Genomic DNA, 10,694 nt, shown 5'->3' with positions numbered 1-10,694 from the left:
TCCATTGGTCCTGTGGTGGCTGCACAACAAATGGTCTAACCCCTCAAGCTCCTTGATGGATAATTAGCATAGGGTTGAGGGCTGAGGTTACCTGGGTTAATCTGGGGTGAATGAGTAAGAATAATTGGCTCCTTCCCTCCTGTCACATTCTTCACCCATGGGGAAAACAGCTCCGCAAAGCCTCAGCACAGCTGAAGTCACCTCTCTGCAGGTAAGACTTATTTCCCTTGTGCCCCCTAAGTATAGTAATAATACATTGTTACGTCCCCAATACCTCTTAGAGGGAGGGTATTGGGCGTCTTAAAAACTCTAGGTACTGCACCTGAGTTCCTAAATTAAAGACAAGCCACATTGCTAGATGCTCTTGCACACAAGCTTCTGCAGGACATTAGCAGTGCATTACCCTATACTGGCACTTGATTTTAGCGAGAGTAGGGTTCCTACTACTATCGATCACATATCTAAGGAGAGACAACCCCGGGTCATAGGCAAGGCTAGTTGAAGATTTCCTCCCTCCTAAGAGTAAGTCACCCCTATAAATAGCGGAGGGTTTGTATTTGCGCCAGAACAAATGACAAATTTGGAAGAAATTTGTATTTTTCGTAGCATACAATCCTGAAGCTATTTATACAAATTGGCCCGCCACTCTGTCCCCCAAGAAGTCCTGCCAGAAAGCAAAGTGTTTACTCAACTGTGAGGTGTGAGTGAGTGGGTGGGTTAGCTGGGCTACCTCACGTCCACCCGCTAACTAGCAGATGGGTAGTCATCCCTCACTAAAATTATCTTGGCTCGTCTTTCAACTACGCTGAAAGTAATACCCCTATAAATAGCTCCAGGTTTGTATGCTAGGAAAAATACAAATTACTTCCAAATTTGTCATTTTTAAAAACGGTATGTATATTTCTTAGCTACAGCGTGAAGTAGATGATGAAGAATGCAAAAGTATTGATTTGAAAGCTCAAGATAGAGACGACTGGTGAAATCTAACTGAGACCCTTTGCATTAATAGGCTTGGGAGGAGATGACGTTGAGGATGACATAAACCCTAGTCATTTAATCAAAGGTCCCGCCACAACCTTCCTGCAAGTTTTTAACTAGAAGAGAGTGATGTAAGCCATTTAGCAGTGTATATTGCTGTCATGCTGTGGGGTTGCTTAGCAACCTATTATGATGCAATCAAAACTTCTTTTTTTTTAATGTCTGGTCGTAGAAAACGAGACTAGGAGCAACCCATTTAAATGAATCAGGTTTGTATAGCTAGGAAAATACAAATTGTTTTTAAAGTTTTTAGTGTTGCAACAACATTATCGTCATGAGTGGTCGAGTACGAAGTTCTCGACTCACAACACTGCAATCTAGTGGGCCAACTGGATCCTGAAGAGGCGAGACACAATCATCTCCAGGTTTCAGAAAAAGGTGCCAAAGAGAGAGGCTGCCCTTTTAGAATAAGAAGCAGGAAGGATGATTATGGTAAATCTGGTGGATTAGGACAACACCCCTTCTAGGGTCAGTATTCCTCTTGCTATACCAATGGTGGGAGGATGCCCGTAACTCAGGTGGCAACAGTGACAGAGATATAGGGCTGTGCCTTGAATGGTCACTGTCCTATACAAAGGCTATGTCGTCCTGTTCATCAACTCCCTGTCTGATTTGTCCTCCAAGATTATCATACTTTGCAGAGGGATAGCTGAAGGACAGTGCCCTATGAGCAGAAGTCCATATCATGATGGATAAAGGACCCTCTCTAGGAGGTCCTTGGCGGGTCCCCAGACTTCAGTGGACTTTTTCTTGTAGAGAAGGCGTCTTGAGGTTGGAGACCAGGTATAGTATGTTCTTCAGTATCTGTTCAAGATGGAGACTGCAGCCACGGTCAGCCAAGCTGTGAGACTGAGTGTCGTAGTGATCACGTTTGATTTATAAGACATACTTCCAGATCCCTATCCATTCAATCTCTACTTTGTACCCAAGATTCAGCTTGCACAGAAAAAATGATCAATTTAGAATGCTGTGCTTTGGTCTGTCAACAGCCCCTAAGTGTTCACTGTAGTGTTTACTCTGATTTCTGTTGTGGCACATTTGTCTCCTCCGCTATCTAGATGATTTGTTAGTTCTGGTAGACTCTGTGGAGACTCTTCTCCTACATCGAGCCTTGCTTCTTGAGTTTTGTCGTGTTTTGGAGATTGTGGTAAACTTTGAGGAGTAATCTTTGAAGACCAAACAGAACCTGATAAATCTGGGTATGCAGATGGATACCTTACGAGGGAAAGTCTTTCCATAGCAGGAAAGAATTGGAAGATTCAAGGAAGTGGCTCGTCAGTTCCTACTGGGTCACCTAGGCCTATCTTTGTTAGAGAGTCTAGTGCCCAGAAGTTGCCTTTGCATGCTGCCACTTCAGTGGCAGCTGAAGATCTTTTGGTCTTAGGGCTGGAATCCTTCTAGGTTGCTCATTCTAGTGGAATCGGAGGAAGAAAGACCTGAGCTGGTGGATCTTGGATTTAAACCTTAGAGGAGTAGATCTTCTTTCTCCTCCTCCTTAATCGATGCTCTTCACAGATTCATCAAAAGAGGGATGTGATTTTTTCTTACTCTGTATGTTGATTTCTTGTTTTTATTTTTGCCTAAACGTTATTGTGTAATGTGAATAATCTTTTTCTATTTAAGGTCAATTTTCTGTATATGTTTTAATTACCTCCGCCAACGATTTTGGATGGAGGTTGTGTTTTATTATCACATCTATTTTTTGCCTTGGTGATATTATAATTAATTTTATTATCAGATATTAGTTACAATTCGTGCAACAGGAATAGAATTTTACTATCTAACAGATAAGTATCTATTAATTTATGTTAATGTTTTTGTTTTATCCCTGATGATGGGGAAGATGGTTTCCCGAAACCTTAGTTGTAATAAATATAGTCTGCTGTCAATCACCTTTCTAGTAAATTAATGTTTCCTAGGAGTGAAGATGCCATTCATAATGATATGTATATGAGTAATAAGAGAAGTCTAAAAATTAATTTAAAGAGGTTCATACGAACCAGTATCTGAAGATTTTATAGTATCATATTTAGAGAGTTTTTGTATTATAATTTTTGGTGGGGTAATTAATGAGAAAAATGTGATTCACCTTTGACTCTTTTAATCAATGAAATAACCGAATTCATGACTCCAAAAAACTTAAAAAACCAGAGAAAGAGAAATAAGATAGAACAGCATGCCTGAGCATACCCCAAATACAGTGGAAGACCATGGTACAGAGGCTGTGGCACTACCCAAGACTAGGAAAAATTGTTTTATTTTTTAGTGTCCTTCTCCTAGAAGAGCTGCTTACCATAGCTAAAGTCGCTCTTCTACCCTTACTAAGAGGAAAGTAGCCACTGAACAATTACCGTGCAGTAGTTAACCCCTTGAACGAAGATAAATTGTTTGGTAATTGGAGTGTCATGTGTGAGAACAGAGGAAAATGTGGAAAGTATAGGCCAGTGTCTTTGGTGTGTGCGTGTGTTTGTGTGTATGTGTAGGCAAAAGAAAAATGAGTTGTAACCAGAGAAAGGGATCAAGTGTTAATACACTTGTCTGGCCAATCAAAGAACCAAAAAAACACTAGTGGTAGTATCTCAACGGGTGGCTTGTGCCCTGGCCAACCTAGACCAACTACTTTAGAGTAGGATTTTTTTTTCTTACTCTGTAAGTTGATTTCCTGTGTTGATTTTTGCTTCTGCGCTCTTGTGTTATGTGAATAATTCTATTTTTTTTCTGTATATGTTTTGATTGCCGTATCTATTTTAATTTGCTTTAGTGATATTATAATTCATCTTATTTTAACATAGTAGTTATGATCCGTGCAACATGAATTGAATCTTACTTTTTAACAGATAAGTGTGTATTAATTCATGTTGATGTTTTTGGTTTAGCCTTGGTGATGGGGAAGACGGTTTCCCGAAACCTTAGTTGTAATAAATATAGTTCGTTTTCAATCACCTCTCTTGTAAATCTAATGTTTCCTAGAAGTGAAGATGCCATTCATAATGATATGTATATAAGTAATGAGGGAAGTCTAAAAATTCATAAAAAGAGGTTCATACGAACCAATATCTGAAGATTTTACAGTGTCATATTTCGAGACTTTTTGTATTATAATTTTTGGTGGGGTAATTGATAAGAAAAATGTGAAGCATTTACCCTGTATTTGCGTTTACCTTAAGCCAATACGAATATGATTATATGTTTTTACAGTCCATCTAAATTTTCCCAAGAAGTCATGCACTTTACATCACGTTTTCTTCAGACTGTACGGTATATTTTTGAACCTCATTAGGGTCTATTTAATGTTCCTTTATTTCACTCATTTTCTATGTATTCCTGTCTTCTCTCTACTAAAACATAGTAAATAAACGATTCGCTTCTTCATTCGCCTTCCTCCTCTAATGGTGTATCGATGGGATGCAAGATGGATAGTTGTAGGGTGAATCTTCGATTGGAGGGATGTGGGAGATGGATGGCCTATAGACGAAGCACTAATGATCAGGCTCTAAATTGCTTCGACTTATCTCAGCCAAATACGTCTATAATATTAACTCCTTTAAAGCAGGCGATACATTGAATCGTGAGGGGAGTTCAGACTTCTTTCTTCTATGCGTTGAAGCCTCGTGGTCATCGCTTTCCATTCCTTTGGTCAATGGGAGATTAGATTTTCATGCGTACTTTGCAGACAGGGTTAGAATACTTATCTCGACTATTAGTATTAAAATGCTGTTCTTTACACACACACACACACACACACACACACACTAAAATGAGAGTTCAGTATTTGCATATGGAATGATTCAGTTGCTGACAGCGTCCGTTTTATTATTGAAAAATTGACGCCTTGTTTGACGAAAATTTGAAGAGTATAGTTTAGATTTTCCTCGTGGTTTTTAGTCGTATTACAGAGGCTGATTTCTTGGGATAAGTATGTTTATATTATACTGTATTTCACAGTTACGTGATGATGCAGGAGGAAATCTATTGTATGCTTTTAATATTGCATCGGAGGCAGCGACCCAACTATTTGTTACCCCAGAAAATGCATAATTCCCCCACCCATCTCTCTCTCTCTCTCTCTCTCTCTCTCTCTCTCTCTCTCTCTCTCTCTCTCTCTCTCTCTCTCTCTCTCTCTCTCTCTCTCTCTCTTCGAATTTTAGTGTATTTAAATCTTTTTTTTTTATATTTTGAAATCCTAATATTTAACTCAATAGTTACATATCGCTAGGGACATCGTTATTTTAATTTTTAATATAATTTTCACCCAAAGTTTCTTCATAATATTTTAGGTTAAGAATCAAAGCATTTCTAAGATTAGAATTCTAAGACTTTAATGCAATTAACAGTTATTTAGTTGAACCTTATAGAAAATACTTTTAGAAAATATCCCAAGCCCCTGTATGCACCGAGAAGGAAAACATTATTGCTATTCTGGATTGTCGTGCGGATAAAAAGAGAATGGGTTGTTCGCGTTGGGAGATCAGCCAGAAAAATATCCGGACATTTTCACGGGGGAGAAGTGGATTTTAGGGACTTATAATTTACCTACTAAACCAAAGGTACTTTTTCTGAGGGCGTTGTTGGTGCACAAATTTTGGTGCTAGGTTTGCTTTGATAGGAGAATTTTTTTGTGTGCAATTATCTCAATAATACATTTAGTTGTGTTACGAAAATTGGATAAGTGACAGGAATGTAACTCAAACTGAACCTGGATAAACATTCTTTAATGGATTCATTCCAGCTAAAGAAGGGATTTCTATAAAAAATATTAATTCAATAATGAAATTAAAGGACAAATTTTGTAAAGCCTGGATGTTTAAAGTTGATGGTAGCACATTGTTAAACAAGATTGAAGTCCCTGTTAAAGATTCAGACTTAGTGGTAGCCTCTTACAAAAAAGGGCGAAATGTCCTGGTTAAATTATATTCTTGAAAAACAGATATTTTCCCTTTGTCTCCCATTAAATTTTACGAGTTTCATCGTTGAACCATATCAAAAAGGTTAGATTTTACTTCTTTTTAGTATTAAATTGCAACAAAAGTGATGCGATCCACTCTAATCTCGTATAGAATTTTCTATGGTGGAGGAAATATATTCAACAGCGACAGGCAGAAGATTAACCAGAGTGAGGTCTTAAGGAAATATTCTCCTTAGAGCTTTCTGATGGAAAAAAAAAACCCACAAGGGGGAGGACAAACGATCAAGGTAAGGTAGATAGATTTCAAGGTAAAGAAGTTTAGGTAATGACTAATTTTGAGATAGTTACTTGTGATATGGCTATGTTGTGCAATGATAATGGAGACTGTCCTTGTAAGCTCTGAACTGCTCGAAGTTAATGAAGACAGCAAAGAAGGACATTGTTTTCACCTTAAAGGTACTCATTCCCAAAATAGGAGAAATAGTAAATTTTATTAATGTGAATAGAATGTTACGTATGAAACCTATACTAAGCACATTATATGTACTATTTCTTATGAAAAGAAACGAAAACAAAACGATGTAATGCTGAAATTATTTTTTTCAGATGCATATAGTACTTCAGAAAAAAAAAAATTATAGTTTATCTACTCAATGCCCTTAGCCTCTAGATAGTCCTTTCAGTAATATGGAACATTCGTGTGACGAATACCAATACCTCAACCTCCGGCGCAAAGAGAGAAAGGAACCACAAGATAGACCAAAGAACAAGGAAAATATTTCAGAAAGAGATTTACTTTCACTCAAGCAGAAAAGGGACAGGCCTTCTCAATGATCATAGAATAATTAGTTTGAGGGTTAGACTTATTTGCCCCTTTACTTATAGCATAAATCTGGAAAAAATAAGACTATGGCTCTTTTCAGGTATGAAACAGGTTATCAGTTCTATATCTTAATTCTAGCAATCATCATTTAATGAAGACGTCTCAGCAAATTTGGTAATAAATAGTTTATAGGCGTTCAGCATTGTTGCCTAGTACCTATTGTCATACAGGTGTACCTGATGAAGTTTGTGACTCGGGGATTGCCTGTATTCTATTTAGTATACTTGAATTACATGGTATTGGCAATTACCATTTTATATTTACATATGCCTGCCATTCGCAACCTCTTTAAGAGAGAGTACCTTGAAGTTGGTGGGCTTTAGTATGGAATACTCCTCTGATAGTTCAGCACTTTGCTGCAGTAGAGTGACTTTTGACTCTCTCAATGATGGACTGGGCAATGGCAGTGGTGTGATATATCCACCTACATACCGCTAATGCCAGTTCGGAGAGACCATTGTACCGCACCTGTTTTATACATCCTCTTACACTGTAACGGGTTTCCTTTTCTTATCATATCACTTGCTCTTCCATGCGCTGGTAATAGACCAATCTGTGTGAACACGATAGTTCAGGTTCGATTGTTTTGATTTTTGAGACCACCTTACTCACCAGTCCGTGTATATAAATTCAATGATTGTGTAATAAAGTTCAGTTGCATACGCCTCGACTCTCAGTTATCACCTAACTGACGCCTCGCACACTGGTGACCACCAGGTTGACCAGCTCCCTCCCGCCTTCCCCCTCACAGCTGTGTCATACTGTTTGATGATGCCGCCCTCCGATACTGACTCTACTATCAACGCCACCCCTGAAACTACCGCCTTTCACCAGTTCAGAGGCATTTCCCTGGTTTCAGCACATCGAGGTCCGGTTTCTCTTTAAGGGTGTGACTTGCTCAAGCACCAAAGCAGACCATGTTTTTGCAGCAATTCCCGAGGACACTTTCATGGATATATCAAATTGGCTTTGCAACCAAGGGGAAGCCCCAATAGCATAAACGACCTCAAAGCATGCCTCCTGGAGCAGTACTCACCATCGCCAGCTGCCTGTATAGCCAATTTTTTCAGCTCTCTCAACTGTTTGGGAACCAAAAAGGTTTTACTCACCCTCAAAGAAATGACCAGTGTCGCTCGTCTGCAACCTGCCACAGATGGCTCTCCTTGTAAAGTGAATCTACTTTGTGCTCTTTGGGTAAGGTTCCTACCCGAACCTGTATGTGCTGCCAACCCCGATGTCGATATTTCACCCATAAAGAACCTGATGACCAAAGTCGACGCCCTTATGGAAAGCCACTTTCTAACGCCTATCAGCAGCAGTTATGTTGCTACCACTCAGATTCGGGACTGCTGTAATGAAATGTGGGAGGCGCCAATTAGGTGATAACTTACTATAGTGGCGAGGTGAATGCAATTGAACCTTATTAAACAATCATTGAGTTTATATACATGGACTTGTGAGCAAGAAGGTCACAAAAATTCAAACCTAATCTAACATGAGCTAGCATTCTTATACGGGTGGGTTTATTAACAATGCAGGGGAGAGCGAGTGATAATATAATAAAAGGAAAACAGTTAAGGCGCAAGAGCATGTATGAAACACGTGCAGTACACCAGACTGTATCACTGAAGCACGACTCTTTAACAGGCAGTCTGCACCCAATGCGGTCTGCCAGAGGGTTATGGCATCTAAATTTGAAGCATATACAAAACCTGGTCAATGTTCTAACAGTGTACAGCTGTAGTACAGTGTCTTTGTTTCTGTATTCAAATTGTCTCTTTATGTGACCTATTAGTTTTTTGCTTTTTTTTCAGCTTTTATGCTCTGTTTGGTGAACTTCAAATCCTTGCTGATTAGAATACTAAGATCATCTTCCTGGTCCACACTTTCCATTTCATTACCCAGCAGTGAGTAATCTGATTGTGGGTTGCTATAACCTATGTGCATGGCTTTACATTTCCCACAGTTGAAAGGCATTTGCCATTTACTGGACCATTCTCCTAGCTTCATTAGATCATCTCTTAAGGCTTCTATGTCTTCTGAGTTTGCTGCATTTATGCCTAGTTTAGTATCTTCAGCAAATTGGGCTATCCTACTAGTTAATCCTAAATCTATTTCGTTAATGTAGATCAGAAATAGCAATAGTACAAGGATGGATCTTTGAGGTACTCCGCTTGTAACAGCTGCCCACTCTGAAGTTCTCCATTGATTACAACTTCGTTTTCTGTTTGTTGGTCAATCTTTGATCCATTTAGCTGTCTGGTCAATGATGCCTAGCACTTTAATTTTGACCATTATTATTTTTTATGAGTTTCTTTGTCAAATCCTTTTGAAAGTCTAGGTATATGATGTCTATTGCCCTGCCTTTGTCATAAATGCTTAACATATGAAAAAATTCCAAAAGATTTGTCATACATGATCTCTTTTGTCTAAAACCAAGTTGGCTGTCTATCAGATGATTGTTTTCCTCTGTGTTCTACTATTGATTCTACTATAATTGATTAAAAAATTTTGCAAGGCACTAAAGATAGACATACAGGTGTGTAGTTGCCAGGTTCTTTTTTGGTCGCTAAGTGTAGATTAGAGGAACATTGCCTAGTTTCAATCCTTGAGGTACCTTTCTTTCGTTGGCTGTCTTTTGGAACATTTTGTAAAAGTGGGATCATCTTCTTCTAGTTCTATATTATCTCTTTAATATCATCTGGACCCTGTGCCTTAGACTTACTGAGTATTTTTATTTATTATTTTTTTTTTACATCATCCATTGTACAGCTAACTCTTATTTAATGGTTGTGGCCCTTCATAAATGATAGCGGGTTCAGAGTGGCTCGTTGATTCTTCCCTAGTGAATACAGTTGTGAAATGTGCAGTTATCAGTTCGGCTTTTTCCAAATAATTTCTTATAAGATTACTCTCTAGGTCTCTTATTGGGCTAATGATGTTTTTGGTTGTTTTTTTTTACTGTTTACATATGCAAAAAACTCTTGTGGGTTTTCTTTACTAGCTGAAGCCACAATTTTCTCTTCAGTGTTCTTGGCCTTTCTAACTAGTTTATCTACTTTTCGGCTTAACTTCTTGTGCTCGGAAATTTCATGAATTGACTGAAGGCTGTGGACCCATTAATTTATATTTGCTGTCTCTATTTCTTATTGCATTTGCTATTTCTCTGTTGAACCACTTAGGTTGTGCAGTTTCATTTGGTAAAATTAATCTGTGTGGTATACATTTAGCCCTTTTTTCTTTATATATTTCTACAAAGGAGTAACATTGTGTATCCATGATCCCTGTTTAGTCTTATTTTAAATTTTTGGTGTATTCCTTCAGTTTTATTCAGTTGCTAGGTCTGTAGTTTAGCTTTTTTTTATAATTTTCCTTTCTTGTAAATGAGGAATTTCTACGAGAGAGAGAGAGAGAGAGAGAGAGAGAGAGAGAGAGAGAGAGAGAGAGAGAGAGAGAGAGAGCCTTATTGCCTTATTTTGTGTTTGGGTTCCCCCAGGTCCCTCAGTGTGAAGCACCTCGTATATCCACCAGAGAGTTGCTAATGCATCTTCCGGTGTATTTTGCATCTTCCAGTCTTGGATGGTCTGGGATGCATCTTAGGTATTTATCGAGCTTATTCTTAAACACATCTACGCTCACTCCTGATATGTTTCTTAGATGAGCTGGCAGCACATTAAATAGTCGCTGCATTATCGATGCTGGTGCGTAGCGGATTAATGTCCTGTGCGCCTTCCTTAGTTTTCCTGGTATATTTTTTGGCACTATTAATCTACCTCGGCTTGCTCTTTCTGATGTTTTTAGCTCCATGATGTTTTCAGTAATTCCTTCTATTTGCTTCCATGCTTGTATTATCATGTAGCATTCTCT

The sequence above is a fragment of the Palaemon carinicauda genome, chromosome 5 (genome assembly GCF_036898095.1).
Source record: "Palaemon carinicauda isolate YSFRI2023 chromosome 5, ASM3689809v2, whole genome shotgun sequence".
Taxonomy (NCBI): domain Eukaryota; kingdom Metazoa; phylum Arthropoda; class Malacostraca; order Decapoda; family Palaemonidae; genus Palaemon; species Palaemon carinicauda.
The sequence above is the reverse complement of the archived record's forward strand: the minus strand, read 5'-3'. Positions refer to the sequence as shown.